The sequence below is a fragment of the Xenopus laevis genome, chromosome 8S (genome assembly GCF_017654675.1).
Source record: "Xenopus laevis strain J_2021 chromosome 8S, Xenopus_laevis_v10.1, whole genome shotgun sequence".
NCBI lineage: Eukaryota > Metazoa > Chordata > Amphibia > Anura > Pipidae > Xenopus > Xenopus laevis.
The window spans coordinates 34,408,901-34,426,378 of record NC_054386.1 but is presented as its reverse complement, the minus strand read 5'-3'; the positions used below and the strand labels follow the sequence as shown (position 1 = coordinate 34,426,378).

Below are 17,478 nucleotides of genomic sequence, written 5' to 3'. Positions count from 1 at the left end.
GAACAACGAAAAACCCCACTCACAGGACTTATAAGGTGCAAAAATAGAAAAGATTTATTGCAACGTTTCGGCTCCTATACTCGAGCCTTCTGCAGGTGGTGTGCACAGTGAAAATAACAATCCATATTGGGGGGGGGGGGGGGGGGGGGGGGAGAGAGAGAGAGAGAGAGAGAGAGAGAGAGAGAGAGAGAGAGAGAGAGAGAGAGAGAGAGAGAGAGAGAGAGAGAGAGAGAGAGAGAGAGAGAGAGAGAGAGAGAGAGAGAGAGAGAGAGAGAGAGAGAGAGAGAGAGAGAGACACTAACTGGTTCTGATGATAACACTGTACAGTAGGTCAGCAGGATGCCAGAGGCAGTTCAATCAGTGCCCAGACACTTCCATCATCAGGCACTGCCTATTCTGGCTGACAACGCTATAACTAGACCATAATATCCATTGTCGCAATCACAATAAAACATTTTACATCATTAGTCAGCGGGGTGGGGCTTGATGGTTATTTTTGTCACTACGACAACAGCACATACAATGATGACATCGTTCCTCGAGGGCACAGGCAGCACAACCCTAGTAACATGCCAGGCTGAGAAAATTACACTTCTCCAATATACATTAAATGCTTATTTGTAATGTAATTGCTACTGGAAACCAGGCCCGGACTAGCAATCTGTGGGTTCTGGCACATGCCAGAGGGGCTGCTATAAGGTGCCATATAAAGTCAGTATTTAGTGGGCTGGTGGGGGGCTGTTTGGGCCTCTGTGTGGCTGAAATGCCAGGGCCTATTTTAATTCTCAGTCCGGACCTGCTGGAAACCATGTTTGTTTCAAGAGACATAACCAGCAGTTCACAATGTAGCAAAAGTCAGCCTTGCATGCTTCTTCACAGGCTTCTGCTACATTGTCTCAAAGTTAGAATATAAAAAGCCAGACAGACAACACTTTCAATAGTGATTGCATTTACAAATAACTCAGGGCCAGGCCAAAAGACACAGGTGCCCAAGGCCATTCCTTCCTTCATGTTATTTTTGGGTTTACATCCCTTTAAAACGGCTGAAGGAGGACATTTGGTAAGGGCTGATGTCAGAGAGGACTACATGCCTGTGGGTGGTATGTTTGCAGGTGGCTTTTTATTGCAGCACAGTAGGTGCTCAGTTAAACAGTTGCAGTTGAAGGATAAATCAGCCAAAGCAGAGCAGGAACAGGCTGTTGGCGGAGAGCCGGCAATGGAGTAAGAGATTCAGTATGTACGTAAATAGACTGGGAAACACACAAGGAAATGCTAATGGAACAAAGAACGAATATTTGCTTGCTTCTTATGCCGACGAGGGGAAAATAAAATACAAATAGATAAATCCCCTTTACATTAGCATAAACATGTAATTACATCAGAATACACAAGGGTGGTTGTGTGCCCAGAACATTCCTTCTCTGTATATTTTTATTTATACATATGGGAGGAGGGAGGTGCCATATTGCTTCCCTTAGAAAGTACAGTATAGCTTATTGTGTGCCCAGAGCATTCATTCTCTGTATATTTGTATTTATACATATGGGAGGAGGGGGTGCCATATTGATTCCCATAGACAGTACAGTATGAGGGTATAGCTTATTGTGTGCCCAGAACATTCCTTCTCTATATATTTGTATTTATACATATGGGAGGGAGGTGCCATATTGATTCCCTTAGACCAGGGATCCCCAACCTTTTGAACCCTTGAGCAACATTCAGAAGTAAAAGTAGTTGGGGAGCAACACTAGCATGAAAAATTTTCTTGGGGTGCCAAATAATTGCTGTGATTAGCCATTTGGCAGCCCCATGTGGATTGTCAACCTATGTTGAGACTCTGTTTGGCAGTACATCTGGTTTTTATACAACCAAAACTTGCCTCGAAGCCTGGAATTCAAAATTAAGCAGCTGCTTTGAGGCCACTGGGAGCAACATCCAAGGGATTGGAGAGCAACATGTTGCTCACAAGCTACTGGTTGGGGAACACTGCCTTAGACAGTACAGTATGAGGGAATAGCTTACTGTGTGCCCAGAGCATTCCTTCTCTGTATATTTGTATTTATACATATGGGAAGAGGGAGGTACCATATTGTTTATCTTTGACACTACAGTATGAGGGTATAGCTTGTGCGCACAGAACATTCCTTCTCTGTATATTTGTAGTACATTGGTGGGAGCTGCCATATTGTTTCACTTTGACAGTATAGTATAAGAATAAAGATATTTGTCAAACCCTAGCAAATCCTTAACCTAATAAATCTCTGCAGTAGCAGAACCTTAGGCAACACTACAGCATTCACTATTCCTTTATGGTAAGTGTATCGGGGGGCACGATAAAGAGGGTTGCACAAAATCCATAATTTACTTCCCATTGAGTTTGGCTGAATCAGACTGCTGCACAGGATTCAGCTACACAATGGAGCAGGAGCAAATGGTTAAGGCCTAAGGAAATACCAAATATAAAAGCGACCTTGTGCAGAAGAGAGGAGGGGGAGCAAGGAAAAGTAGTAAAAAAAGAAGCCTTACACAAACATGCCACTGCCTCCCCCACATTATAACAAAGGCAGGCTCCTACTGTAGACATGTTGCCCGCACACTGCCATGCTGACACAGAGTCATAGGAAAATGGGCTTTTTAAATACACATCACTCAATAGACAGAGCATGCCTTATCCTATGCCCAAAACATTTCCCATCACAATAAAGAAATAGCCATGAAAGCTGCTGTACTGCTTACCAAGAACTTCCACCGACAGCTCTCATGCCAGTGGGCAGACCTCCCACGTGGAAGTTCCTGGCATACAATATGAAAGCTCACTATATATTACAATGCTTAGGATGCCAGTTATCGCCATCAGCATTATCTTTGGGCTGCTTAGAGAACAATTAAAGCTATTGGAAGTGCAGTGCTATGGGCCGGTTAGGGTGCCAAGCACAAACGCCAGCCGTAAGGCAGAAGGGAGGGTGTGATTTTGTGCTGATTCATCAGAGAGAGGACGCACAATTGCTCAGAAATACACTCTCCAAGCACCGGCAAAGACCTTCCCTGCGACAAAAGCATGTTGAAAGGACAATCACACACCCAACAAAAGTTCCCAGCATCTGCAATCCCAGCGCAGCTTTACAGGAAACTCAGCCCACTGGGAGTTCCAGTTGCGCAACAGCTTGAACTTTAAAGGGGCAGAGCCCACCACAACCACACACTCACCTTTATCTGTGCTATCTGTGCCACAGGTGGAACGTAGAACAGATACCCAAAAACACACAGATCCGCAGCTCCATGGGAGCAGGTTCACCTGAAATCAAAGCAAATATAAATGAGCTACATTTGCACCAGTCACTATTTTACGTCATCATTATCCTTCCCAGTTATTAACATTCCTGCACACAAATAACTGCCAACACCAAAATAACTTGCCTCTACTAATTACACAAAGCGAAAAACTTACAGAATTTCCCGGCACAGCGAGTTCTGACTGCTGAGTGCTCTTTAATAACGACTGCCGTTTTTTAGGACTGGGGTGAAGGGACTCTACTTCTAGTTCTCCAGCGGTAGGGATGGTGGAGGCAGTAGTTTGAAAAGCTTAGATCCATGCAGGGGTAACAATTCTCAAAACCAATAATGAGACACCTTCACCCAGGACATGGCGGAGGAATGATGCTGGGATTTGTAGTTTCCAAAACAAATTATTTTATTCGTTATAAATGTAATGCTGCGTGTGACTTGCAAGCGCTATATCCCAGACAAAGGATATCTGGGTGGGCTGTTCAGCAGCCTTTGCACTTTACACTTCCAAGTTAGTAAAAGACCTCCAAAAATAACTACAACTAAAAAGACATATGTACTGTCTCCTTATGCAGAGTTGGACTGTCCCATTGAGTTCTGGGAAAGATCAGAGTGGCCCCCAGTCCTGCAGTACCCTTGTGTATGTAAAAGCAGAAGAAGTGGCAGGCTACACGTGAGGGTGTTAATGGTTGGGCCAGCAAAGAGGGGGCTTACAGGACTGCACCCCAGTGTACCCCCAAAACATAGGTCAGTTGACCTATTCTACAAAAATATATTAAAACTGCTCAACTGCAGGGTCTGCTTTCTCTGTAGTTACGCCCCTGCGCTTGAGGGCACCCCTACGAGTAGATGCAAACAGATATAATAAGGCAAAAAAAAAAAAAAGGGATTTGGGTCACAGTTCAGAAAAGGTGCAATTTCTAAAACCTGAACCTGCACCTGAGCCGGTCTGTAGCACCTCTTGTTGGCATTACATATGGATAAGGCAGCCAAAGTGCTGGGGAAATAGCTCTGAACAATCTCAGCACGGTCCAACTGAAAAGCTCACTATTGTAAAAAAATAAAAAATATTTGAGAGCAACCCTGGGCATCCAGCCTGAAGCAGCCATCTCTTGTGGGTTGTACCAAATCCCTTACACATGAGCCAGCTGTGCAATTAATCAAATCCAAATGCTATCTGAAATATTTCCCCAAAGTTTAGGGGGGCCCTAAAGTGTTTTTGCTGTGGGGCCCAGTCAGTTCACAGGTGCTGAGTTAAACAGAGCCAGTATCAGTGCAGATCATGCCCTATGTGCCCACAGCCAGAGAGCTGTAATCTGATTTTGAATCAGAGGTAGGTACAGACAACAGATATATACATACAGTGAGATGGACAGAGAGAGGCAGACAGCTTCTATGTACAGAGGTTCATTCCATACTAATAGAGAACAACCCCTTGCTTTCATTAAAGGGGTGGTTTACCGGTAAGTTAACTTTTACTATGTTATAAAATGGCTAATTCTAAGCAACTTTCAGTTGGCCTTCATTTTTTATTTTTTATAGTTTTTAATTATTTGCCTTCTTCTTCCAGCTGTCAAATAGGAGTCACTGACATCTAAAAAAACAAATGTTCTGTAAGACTACAAATGTATTGTTATTGCTACTATTTATTACTCATCTTTCTACTAAGGCCTCTCCAATTTATATTCCAGTCTCTTATTCAGATCAGTGCATGGTTACTAGGGTAGTTTGGATTCTAGCAACCACATTACTGAAATTGCAAACTGGAGAGCTGTTGAATAAAAAGCAAAATAAGTCAAAAACCAAAATAAAAACCAATTGCAAATTGTCTCAGAATATCACTCTCCACATCATACTAAATGTTAACGCAAAGGCGAACAACCACTTTAAAGGGGAAAAAAACAGTTCTTGGGTGCAGTTACCCTTTAATCTTGGCTCCTCGGGTGTAGAATGGAGGCTGCTGGGATATGTAGGCCAGGAAGACTAGGGGACTCATGGAGAGAGAGAACGCGACATTAGTTGGAGACAAAGGGTGTATTTACAGTATGAGTGTCCCACCTACTCCCCAACCCCGTGGGAGAAAGGGAATCAGCCATAAGAAGAGAAGTCTATCCTCGAGAATTTGTTGTGCCCAACTCCCGCATTCCCACAAAAGCACCAACGAAAGGCAATTCGCAGTTTGCTAAGCCATCACCCCCTCAGCTGTATCCGGGTACCTACCTCATCCCAGTCCCGCTGTGTCCCTCTCTCTGCTTCACGATCCAATGCGCCAGTGTAAAAAAACAAAATACCCACCCCGGAAATGACGCGCGATTCGGGGTCCGCCAGACCTCCAAGTGGGCGGGATTAGGAGCCGGTATCCCGCCCCTAAGGCGTGGCCCCGATGTTCTCTAGAAGCAAACAAACGCAGGCAGGATAGACGCATGACAAAGCCGCCATTTTGGTTGCGGTCTGGTATACTTACCAAATCAATCTACAAAGTCTCTGTGATAAACTTTGCTATACTGACACATAGATTCCAAGTTAAAGCTGTAAATTATAAAGTTTTTTATAGCAGACATGGAATGACCCCCTCTGTCTAGAAAACACCAGGTCCCACAGACTCAGGAGATCCCATAGCAATAGTATACGGTGCACTTTGTGCTAAATCCCAGATGAAGCATACCTCCCAACATTTTGGAAATAGGGACAAAAAAGTTGGCGTGCGTATTGCGGCAAATTTTTTTTTTACCCCATTTTTGTGGTCACACCACCTAATTACCATGTTGATTTTACAAAATGTGGCAGGTTCTGAAAGTTTGAATATATTTATGTTTTTTTCCCCAGTTATTACAGTTTTAATAATGAAGGTGAATTGCCCTTTAAGATGTGCGTCTAACTTTTCCCAAGGGACCTTATATTGTTACAATTACTTATTTGCTTATCTCAAAATTGTTACAAACGTATCTTATCTGCTGCTGTGGCTGTTCTGGGCTCTCTGGATAAGACGTCAGCACTCACCAACAGGATAAGAGTTACATCAGGTGCACGTCTCTGGCAGCCACTCACAGCCAAAGTATTAAACTCTATTTGGATCAGACAGCACAGAGACAAGGCAATTTTTCTTAAAAAGCCTTTATTTAGAGAGCTTTTTCTCAGACAGACATACAGCACAGCAACGTTTCAGGCCCAAAACAGCTTGAGGAAAGGCGGTTGTGGGCCTGAAACGTTCTGAGGGGTATTAAGTGCAGTGTGTGACACAGCCATATAAGTGCCAGTTCCCAGTTCAAGTGTTATACAGATCCCTTATCTGGAAAACCCCAGGTCCTGAGCATTCTGAATAACAGGTCCCATATCTGCAAGCACTGGAGAAACCATTCTGGATAACAGGTCCCATACCTTCATCCACCAAAGAAGCCATTCTGGATTACAGGTCCCATACCTGCATGCACTGGAGAAACCATTCTGGATAACAGGTTCCATACTTGTGTGCACTGGAGAAACCATTCTGGATAACAGGTCCCAAAACTGCATGCATTCTGGATAACAGGTTCCATAATTGTGTGCACTGTAGAAACCATTTCGGATAAAAGGTCCCATACTTAGTGCACTGACGAAACTATTCTGGATAACAGGTCCAATACCTGCATGCATTGGAGCTGCCATTCTGGATAACAGGTCCCATACTTGCATCTACTGGAGAAACCATTCTGGATAACAGGTTCCATACTTCTGTGCACTAGAGAAACCATTCTGGATAACAGGTCCCATACTTGCGTGCAATAGAAAACCATTCTGGATAACAGGTCCCATACTTGCGTGCAATAGAAAACCATTCTGGATAACTGCATACACTGGAGAAACCATTCTGGATAACAGGTTCCATACTTGTGTGCATTGGAGAAACTGTTCTGGATAATAGGTCCCATACTAGCATGTACTGGAGAAACCGTTCTGGTTAACAGGTCCCATACCTGCATCCACCAAAGAAACCATTCTGGCTAACAGGTCACATAACTGCATGCACTGGGGAAACCATTCTGGATAACAGGTTCCAAAACTGCATGCATTGGATAAACCATTCTGGATAACAGGTTCCATACTTGTGTGCACTGGAGAAACCATTCTGGATAACAGGTCCCATAACTACATGCATTGGATAAACCATTCTGGATAACAGGTTCCATACTTGTGTGCACTGGAGAAACCATTCTGGATAACAGGTCCCATACATGCATCCACCAAAGAAACCATTCTGGCTAACAGGTCACATAACTGCATGCACTGGGGAAACCATTCTGGATAAAAGGTCCCATACTTGCGTGCACTGCAGAAACCATTCTGGATAACAGGACCCATACCTGCATGCATTTGAGAAACCATTCTGGATAACTGGTCCCATACTTGCATGCACTGCAGGAACCATTCTGGATAACAGGTCCCATACCTGCGTGTACTGGAGAAACCATTCTGGAAAACAGGTTCCATACTTGTGTGCACTGGAGAAACCATTCTGGATAACAGGTCCCATAACTGCATGCATTGGATAAATCATTCTGGATAACAGGTTCCATACCTGCATGTACTGGAGAAACCATTCTGGATAACAGGTCCCATACCTGCATGCATTGGAGAAACCATTCTGGATAACAGGTCCCATACTTGCATGCACTGTAGAAACTATTATGGATAACAGATCCCATACCTGCATGCATTGGAGAAACCATTCTGGATAACAGGTCCCATACTGCGCACACTGGAGAAACCATTCTGGATAACAGGTCCCATACCTGCATGTATTGGAGAAACCATTCTGAATAACAGGTCCCATACCTGCATGCACTGGAGAAACCATTCTGGATAACAGGTCCCATACCTGCGCACACTGGAGAAACTGTTCTGCATAACAGGTCCAATACCTGCATGCATTGGAGCAGTCATTCTGGATAACAGGTCCCATACCTGCATTTATTGGAGAAACCATTCCGCATAACAGGTCCCATACTTGCGTGCACTGGAGAAACCATTCTGGATAACAGGTCCCAAACCTGCATCCACCAAAGAAACCATTCTGGCTAACAGGTTCCATACCTGCGTGCATTGGAGAAACTATTCTGGATAACAGGTTCCATACTTGCGTGCATTGGAGAACCATTCTGGATAACAGGTCACATACTTGCGTGCACTGGAGAAACCATTCCGGATAACAGGTCCCATACCTGCATGTATTGGAGAGACCATTCTGGATAACAGGTCCTATACCTGCATCCACCAAAGAAACCATTCGGGATAACAGGTCCCATACCTGCGCACACTGGAGAAATGTAATGTGTGTACAGTAAGAGGTGTGTGTGTGTGTGTGTGTGTGTGTGTGTGTGGGGGGGGTAGGTTGTACCTGAGCCCTGAAAGCTACAAGGGCAACACAGGAAGACTTCCCCCTCTCTCACTGTGATTGGTCCATACAGACTCCCTGTTTCTGCTCACATCCTTTTACTCTCTCCCAACATTCTCTTGCTAATGGTTTTGCCTCTTATTACACTTGCCCCATTGCCCCTGGGGTAGGTGCCTCTATGCTTACGACTGTATGCAGAGGATGAGCCAAACATGGTGAACAGAGAAAGTGCCATTTATAAACTGGTTTTCATGGGGGACATGGATGTGAGTGATAAGGGAGGAGAGGGATGCACCCAGTTCCTTGCTAGTGTGAGGAGGTCCATCATCTTGCCCCAATTTCGTAAAGGGGCCGTTCACCTTTAGTATGTTTTAGAATGATTAAAAACTATTAAAAAAGAGAAATGAAGGCCAATTGAAAAGTTGCTTAGAATTAAACTATTTGCCTTCTTCTTCTGACTCTTTTCAACTTTCAAATGGGGGGTCACTGACCCCATCTAAAAAATGAATGCTCTGTAAGGCTACACATTTATTGTTATTCCTCTTCTTTGTATTCAGGCCTCTCCTATACATATTCCAGTCTCTGATTCATATGAATGCATGGTTACTAGGGGGATTTGGACCCTAGCAACCAGACGGCTGAAATTGCAAACTGGAGAACTGCTGAATAAACCAAAAATAATTTGAAAAAAAATTAGGACCAATTGCAAATTGTTCCAGAATATCACTCTCTACATCACACTAAACATTCATTTAAAGGTGAATAACCCATTTAACTAAACAAATCATTAAGCAGTGATGCTAATGTCAGAGCAAAGGGCTGTTGTATGATATTGACATGTACAGTCGTCCTGTGCAGTTAAAGGGGAAGGAAACCTAGTCGGCGCAAACCCCCACCCCCCCTCCCGTTTGTTGCCCACCCTCCCTCCTCCCCCCTGGCCTACCCGTCCCGCTGGGCAAATGCCCCTAGCTTGTTACTTACCCTTCTGCGCAGGTCCAGTCCAGGGAGTTCACAGACGACATCTTCTTCCACGCGATCTTCTTCCTGCTTTGAACGGCGTTTTGGCGCATGCGCAGTAGGATCATTTCGCCAGTACGGATCTACTGCGCATGCGCCAAAAGTCACAAGCATGCGCAGTAAATCGTACCGGCGAAATGATCCTACTGCGCATGCGCCGTTCAATGCAGGAAGAAGATCGCGTGGAAGATGTCGTCGGTGAACTCCCTGGACTGGACCTGCGCAGAAGGGTAAGTAACAAGTTAGGGGCATTTGCCCAGCGGGACAGGTAGGCCAGGGGGGAGGAGGGAGGGTGGGCAACAAACGGGAGGGGGGGGTGGGGGGTTTGCGCCGACTAGGTTTCCTTCCCCTTTAAAGTTTGGGGCAGGGACAGAACAACTGACAATTTCTATAATAAGATATAAATAACGGATAATATTATTAGATTTGCAACCTCAGCTCTAGAATTGGAATCATAAACATGATGAAGGGCCAGTTAGTACGATGAGTACAGTGTAGCTGCATTGAAACCAGTGCAGTCTGCAGCGTACATCTAATATATTTGCTATTTAGCTGTGAAGTATTTGGATTTAATGGGCATCACTGGTCTGACTGACCCTTCTCAGGTGTCTGTGGCTCTGCACATGTAGATAGTGGAACCTGTGGCATAACTAGAGGGCCCACGTTTGCACCATGTATCCTCAATTCCTCATTGCAGTGGTCACTAAAAGGCCCCATCTGCTCCCCGGTAGTTACTGTAAGTCTAAGTGATATTCTGTAGGTGAAGCCCCCCAGCAATAATGTGAGTGCCAAAGTAGGAGAAGTCTTGCAGGGCCCATTTATTTCTCTTGGGTCATCAGGGGGTACTGCGGTCAGGGGCCCTGTTGAAGAGGGGGCCCCAAGCGATGTAAAAGTGTGATTCATGGATTGCAACTATGAAGGGCTTGTGGGAGAGTAAGGGAGAAACTCCACAATTCGTTTGGTGCCGACACGTCACCATGCGACGAAACGCATGCGACGTGTCAGATGTTGTGAAGAAACAGGTAGTGAAGGAGAATCGCATGTAAGAACTACAATTATCCGATTGTCGGATGAAAACGCTGTGACAAATACAGGAGTGACATGGAAGAAATGACCTTTATTGGACCCCCTTCCCCAATATATATCTAGGAGGCAGCTCAGGGCAGTCCATAAAGTCTATGTCATCTTACGCACAGTATCCAGTGGAAGTATAGCCTGATTTGCAGAATTCCGACTGGTTGCTATCGGTTACTTCTCTGGAGTCAATGTAAACACTTTTTATTTTTGCATTTACCCCTAAATGATGCCTATGGTCAATACTATAAAGAATGAAAGCCCTTGATATGTAGGAAGAGCCTGAGATCAGTAGGCCAGGGCTGTGGAATGCTGCAGTTCCACTTTTGGCACCAATGTCGGACTGGGCCTGCGGGACACCAGGAAAGTACCCGGTGGCGCCCCCCCCTCCCCACGGCCCAGACCTGCTCCCCCGGCCCGGGTGTACCATTAAGAAATAAATGTAAGTGCCGTTTTCACACATGCATGAGCAGCGCAAGGTGTCTGCGCCTGTGTGAACAGCAGGACGTGTCTGCACGTGCGTGAACAGTGCCTGGCAGGCCAGGGAGTTGGAGCTCAGGAGGGGTCCCCCGGGTACTGCCAGGAGGGCCTTTCGTTTGCAGCCCAGGTGGGCCCCGAAGACTCCAGTCTGACCCTGTTTGGCACCAAACCGGTTAAACACAGTGCAATGTCATTTCCTGTCAGTGAAAGTGCAGCATGAAGGGCTTGGCTCCGGTATAGGCCACCTTTTCTGGAAAAAATACCAGCCTTCCTATATTCTTGCCGTTTTTTGCTATTAATAACATTGACATCAAGCATTAGGCAAGTAAAATACCGGCCAGGTGGCAGCCCTACTCAGGTACGGAAAGCCTGGGGTTTCATACTTCATACAAGGAGGGCGAAGTGAAAGGAGTGACAGGAGTAGAAGGGCATGATGAGAAGTGTTTTGGGTGGGCTTATACCCTGCATTATGCTGGTCAGCAGTAGCACACTGGCTAACAGCAACACAGATTGTATGTGTATCTGATATGTATGTGTGTATTTGTGTGATGCAGTAAAGTACCCAAGCCTAACAACAAGTCACCTGATCTCCCTGTGGCTACTGTTCCACCTAATCAGCACTTTTCTGTCTATTGCAGCTGCTGTGTAATGATTAGCAGTGCCATGGCTGCTCCTTCCTGAGACCCCACAAAACTGTATGGAGGTAAACTAGTGCTAATAGTTAAAGGGAAACTAGACTCTTTTCCGCTACATAGGATGCAATAACAATGGTTGTTTGAGACAGATCAGTGTCGCTCTGTGTTTGCTTTTAGTTTTATATTCCTTTAACACCTTTGATTCTTGTGTTTGTGTACAGCAGAGGCCCGCTGATTCTATCATCCAACCTGTCACCCTTTAGCGGAACTAGAACTCCCAGCAACCTGAAGTTGGAGGTCCACAACATTGGACTGCAGCCAACCAGCATTGATTTCCGTCAGTGCAATGTCGCTGTCACTCTCCACATTTAGCAATTGGTTTTCATCATTTATATTTGATATATAAATCATGTTGCTCACAAGCCACTGGTTGGGGACCACTAGTCTAAGTGCTATAACCCTTAACATGATGGGTGTTATCGTTATAAGAACTGGACAGCAACATATTACACACTGCTACCTTGGACTACATTTCCCAGTATCCTCCAAGCATTGGGGATAGGGAAAGCAGTTTTGGCAACGGCTCATTTTCCCTGTGTGCAATTGTAACAGTGTTTAGGCAATGCTGTCTGTGTCACTATTACATTTCTGAGCACATCTGGAGCTAATATCAATTATCAGCATTTTTTCAAATTCTCTTGATTCTTGTGCAGTTATAAATAGCAGCATACCCCCCCCCCCAATAACTGTTGTACCAGACCTAAAGAAGGCCCAGCTGTGCTCCACTTTCCAAAATAGCCGCCCCCCCCTTTTTTTTTTTTACTTAAGGGGGCCCTGACCATCAATGGCTTTTTATAACGTGTGTGTGTGTGTGTGGGGGGGGGGTTTACCGTTTTTAGCACTGATGTGTTTGTGGCCTTTTTACTGTGGTGTGGGCAGGGCCCAAAAATGTTGTTGTACGGGGCCCCGTTATTTCTAATATCGGCCCTGCTTCTGAACTCCAGGTCAGGCCACTGCACTTGCACTATGCCCAAGTTTCTAAGAATGAGGTTGGTAGTCGCATTGCCTATTTAGAGGTAGGACTTGGCTGTAATTAAAGAGTCCCAGGGCTGCTTGTAGTTTGAAGTAGTATAGGAGCCCTGTACCAGAGACTAATACAATAAGGGCATATTATTTTGTGGGTTTTACTTGCCCTTTCATATTGCTGTTGCACACAGGAAATGGAACAGCAGCTCCATGCATATATACACACTATACAGGAAAACAGATACGTTATTGTAAGTCCAAAGCAGGCTATTAGTCTGAGATCATAATCAGTTCAGCCTGCTCCCATTTAGCACATCACTTCTACTGTGTAGAAGCCTTAGCGTCGCCCCCAAATAGCTGCCCGGGGGCGGGGGGGCTGGCACAAGGCAGCATTAAGCAGGCCAGCGTCTTGCTGTCTCTATCTACACCCACACACTAAATCACCCAAATGCAATGGAATCTATTAGCATTCCGCAACTGCAGGGCACAATCCCCCCATTATTTACGAAATAATGTCTATTAGGGTATTAATTCCGGATCCATTTCCTATTTTCAAACCAAAATAACAAAGCAGAGACCAACACTGGCCATCCAAGATCTGTTTACTTGACGCCCCCTAACTGCCAGACACTTCTCAGCCAGCCTTCTCATAAATATATACAGGTAGGAGACCTGTTATCCAGAATGCTAAGGACCTGGGGTTTTCCGGATAATGGATCTTTCCGTAATTTGTATCTTCATACCTTAAGTCTACTAGAAAATCATTTAAACATTAAATGAACCCAAATAGACTGGTTCTGCTTCCAATAAGGATTAAATATATCTTAGTTGTGATCAAGTACAAGTTACTGTTACTACAGAGAAAAAAGAAATTATTTTTAAATATTTGGATATTATATGCGAGACGGCCTTTCTGTAATTCTGAGCTTTTTGGATATCGGGTTTTCGGATAACGGATCCTATACCTGTATGTATGTATGTATGTATGTATGTATGTATGTATGTATGTATGTATGTATATATATATATATATATATATATATATATATAGTCAAACACAAGAGTCCTCTGCACTCAACCCATTATCAATATATTTAAGACAGCGACATTTTGTGCATACTGCTACAAAAAAATGCCTTACCCTTTAAACAAAACAGGGATTGTTTGTCCATATATTGCAATATATTTAAGCTGGCCAACTACGTCAAAGTCATCCCATATCTGGCCAGTCCTACGCTTAATTTTCATCTGATTCATTAAGAATTCTATTGCTTCATTATACATTTTACAAAGGGACTAGGTTTTACCTGCAACTTACTAGCTGCTTTCAAAGTAAACCTCCATACTTGGCTGCCCTTTTATTAGACACCAGTGGGATCACCTGACTATAGCTGGGAAGGGTGGGGGCTACAACATGGAGCTGGTCACTGCTCCTGTATAAACTATAACAAACAAAGGAAGGTTGTGCTCACCACTATTTTTTAAAACCATTAGGCAGGGGGTGCAATGAGGCTGTGACCACAAAATACATATAGTCAAACACAAGAGTCCTCTGCACTCAACCCATTATCAATATATTTAAGACAGATATATATATATATATACACACACACACACACACACAAGGAAGTAAAATATTTTCCCCCACTTTTTCCTTTCCCTCCTCTAATTTGCATATGCAAATTAGGATTCATATTCAGTTCAGTATTCGGCCGAATCACAAATGATTCGTGGATTCAGCCGAATCCCAAATAGTGGATTTGGTGCATCCAAAATATATTATAAATAAATATATATATATATCTATATATATATATACACACACACACACACACAAACTTTCAGGCAGCCGAACTCCAGATTTGTAATGTATTTGTGGGTGCAGGTTCAAAAAGGTTGTACTTAATTTGTCATACAGAACCGCACCGTCCAAATACCTGATGTAAATGGACAGTTGCTGATGCATCATTCAGGAATGTATGACGTCATATTTGGCGCCAAAAACACTGGGGGAGGTGATGGTATAAATATATGCACACCATTGTAAGCATTTATCCTTGAAAAAGGCCCCAAGGGGGGCCAAAATGTTTGAACACACATGCTAATAAAGGTGATTTGACTCACTAAAGAGACTTTGGAGTGCGGTTCTGTATGACAAATTATATATATATATATATATATATATATATAGATATATATATATAATACACAAAAGCCATGAATATCTTGTAAATTATATCTTTATAAACGGTGAGTTCTGATGTCATCAGTTATAAACGGTGAGTTCTGATGTCATTTCTGTCACATGACTCATTGAAATTTGTGTATTATAATAAATAAAGTACCCCCAGTTGTAAAATATGAGGATATTAGAAGTTCCTTGGAGTTCCATGACCCGTATAAAAACACTCGGCCTTCGGCCTTGTGTTTTTATATGGTCATGAAACTCCTCGGTAACTTATAATATCCTTATATTTTACAAGAGGGGGTACTTTATTCACTATATATTTGCATCCATGTCTTTGGGTAACAGCTTATCATTTTGTAAGAAACCCTAGATATTCCCACTCATGTCCATGTGGTAGCTTTGTGGGCCTGAAGGAGGGGAAGCAGATCATGTGGCTGCAGGGGGGCCCAGGCGTTCGAGATTTACATGCAAGTATTTGAAATGACTGCAATTAAATATAAACTTCAGGTGAAACGTTGCTCTCAGCACAGAATAGATTTTGTTGTTTTCTGGGCTCTTGCCAGGGTAGCAGTGAAATAGGTGCAGTCCGCAGGCTAGTCCATGTGCCAGTGGGCATCATTGGCAGACCAGGTATTTCAACTACTTTATACATCTGCATAGCCTGATGTGACGCTTCTAGTCAAAGCATCATTGTTCCCTGCTAGGAGAAATGAGAAGGCCAGTGGCTAACTAAATATTGCTGGGCCCAACAGCAAATTTTTTAGGCCCAAAATGTCTAGAGCTTGACCTGTTTTACCTATTGAAACCGTATATGAATTAAAGCCTCATAGGGCCCCTATACCTCTTGGGGCCCCCTGCAGCCGCAGGGTCTGCTTCCTCTGTAGTCACACCCCTGGAGAAGGCCAGGGTATAGAGATGTACAGTATATAGCGTGGAATGTCAATGACTTCCCCTCTGGTATGCACAAGGGCAGGGTTCAGGTCATGCTCTGATCATTAGGCATTTAAAGCCATGCGCCAAGCTTCATGCTTAATTAGGCACTCTCTCCCCAGCAAGAGTGGTGTTGTCTCCTATGGCTGGCCCAGATTAGTCAGGCTGCTTGTGGAAAGGAGAGAAGAAGGGATTCGAGAGAGAGAGTTTGTGACCCTCATATACATTCTGCAAGCAGAGGCCCCAAATATTGGTTGTTCACCTTTGGGTTAACTTTCAGTATGATATAGGGAGCAATATTCTGAGACAATTTGCAATTGGTTTTTATTATTTGTGGTTTTTGAGTTATTTAGCATTTTATTTGCCTGCTCTTCAGTTTGCAGTGTCAGCAATCCTGTTGCTAGGGTTCAAATTACCCTAGCAACCATGCATTGATTTGAATGAGAATATGGAATATTAATAGTGGAGGAGTAATAAAAAGTAGCAATAATAAATGTGTAGCTACACTATACCTGTAATGTCTTCTGTTGCTAATTTACCCTCAATCTATGCTGTACCAATTGAAAGCAAATAATTATGGACCAGTGACACATGTCTTAACTATGCACATGTTTATGGATATATTACTTATATTTATTCTTGTTTGTAATGTTTATTAAAAGCAAATAAAACATAACCTTTAAAAAAATAATAAATGTGTAGCTAGAATGAGTCAGGAGAAGAAGGCAAATAATTCAAACTATAAAAAAATAATGAAGACCAATTGAAAAGTTGCTTAGAATTGGCCATTCCATAACATACTAAAAGTTAACCTGAAGGTGAAATACACCTTTAATCTGACCTGCAGCTGTCGACTTTGATTGAATTAAAATTTCAATCACTCTCACTTGTCATAACTGCTAGGAGCTGTAGTCCAGTATCAACTGGAGGGGATGCAAGTAAAACATTCCCAATATGTCTAGTAAATCTAGCAGCGGCTTCTCAAATTTAGCATTAGCTATAAATGTGTTTATGGCACAACACAATGCTGGAGGGGTGACCCTAGGAATACAACAAAGTGACCTTGTAAATTTAGAATGGGGCGTATGCCTTGTTTCCCCTTGGGGGAGGTTAGAGGGCAGCGCACAAGGTGTCACGTGGGGAGCACGTCTGGGTCAGTGAGGCCCACTGGTTGTTCCAGTCCGACCCTGGCTGTGCAGGGTGCAGGGGTTTGAAGAAAATCAATTTTTGCACTTTGCACAGTGTTATTGCAGCCCTTTTTGGGCTTGGTAAAACTATGTTCCTCATTGTAAATTACCCCTATAAAGTCTAGTTGTTAATTTTTTCCCCTTAAGATTGTAACTGTAAGCTCTATGGGGCAGGGACCTCCTTCCTTCGATTCTCAATACTTGGTGCTTTATGGCAGGCTGTAAAAGTAATTTCCTCCATTATAACAAGGCAACTGTGCAATAGAGACGCCAACACACCGCAGG

General features: G+C 43.6%; 1 protein-coding gene across 4 annotated transcripts in view; it reads right to left on the bottom strand.

The window, feature by feature from the left end:
- Positions 1-5,633, bottom strand: part of lrrc8a.S (leucine rich repeat containing 8 VRAC subunit A S homeolog) — a 26,591-nt gene extending 20,958 nt beyond the window's left edge. The window contains exons 1-3 of one of the 4 annotated variants that reach the window (XM_018232705.2): positions 5,506-5,572; positions 5,208-5,268; positions 3,208-3,295 (exon numbers count right to left, since the gene is read on the bottom strand). The gene's annotated coding sequence lies outside the window, so the exon portion shown is untranslated. Of the gene's footprint in view, positions 1-3,207; positions 3,296-5,207; positions 5,277-5,505 lie in introns of all 4 variants that reach the window. The other 3 variants (XM_018232706.2, XM_018232704.2, XM_018232707.2) reach the window with 3 other exon arrangements.
- Between the last annotated feature and the right edge of the window lie 11,845 nt (positions 5,634-17,478).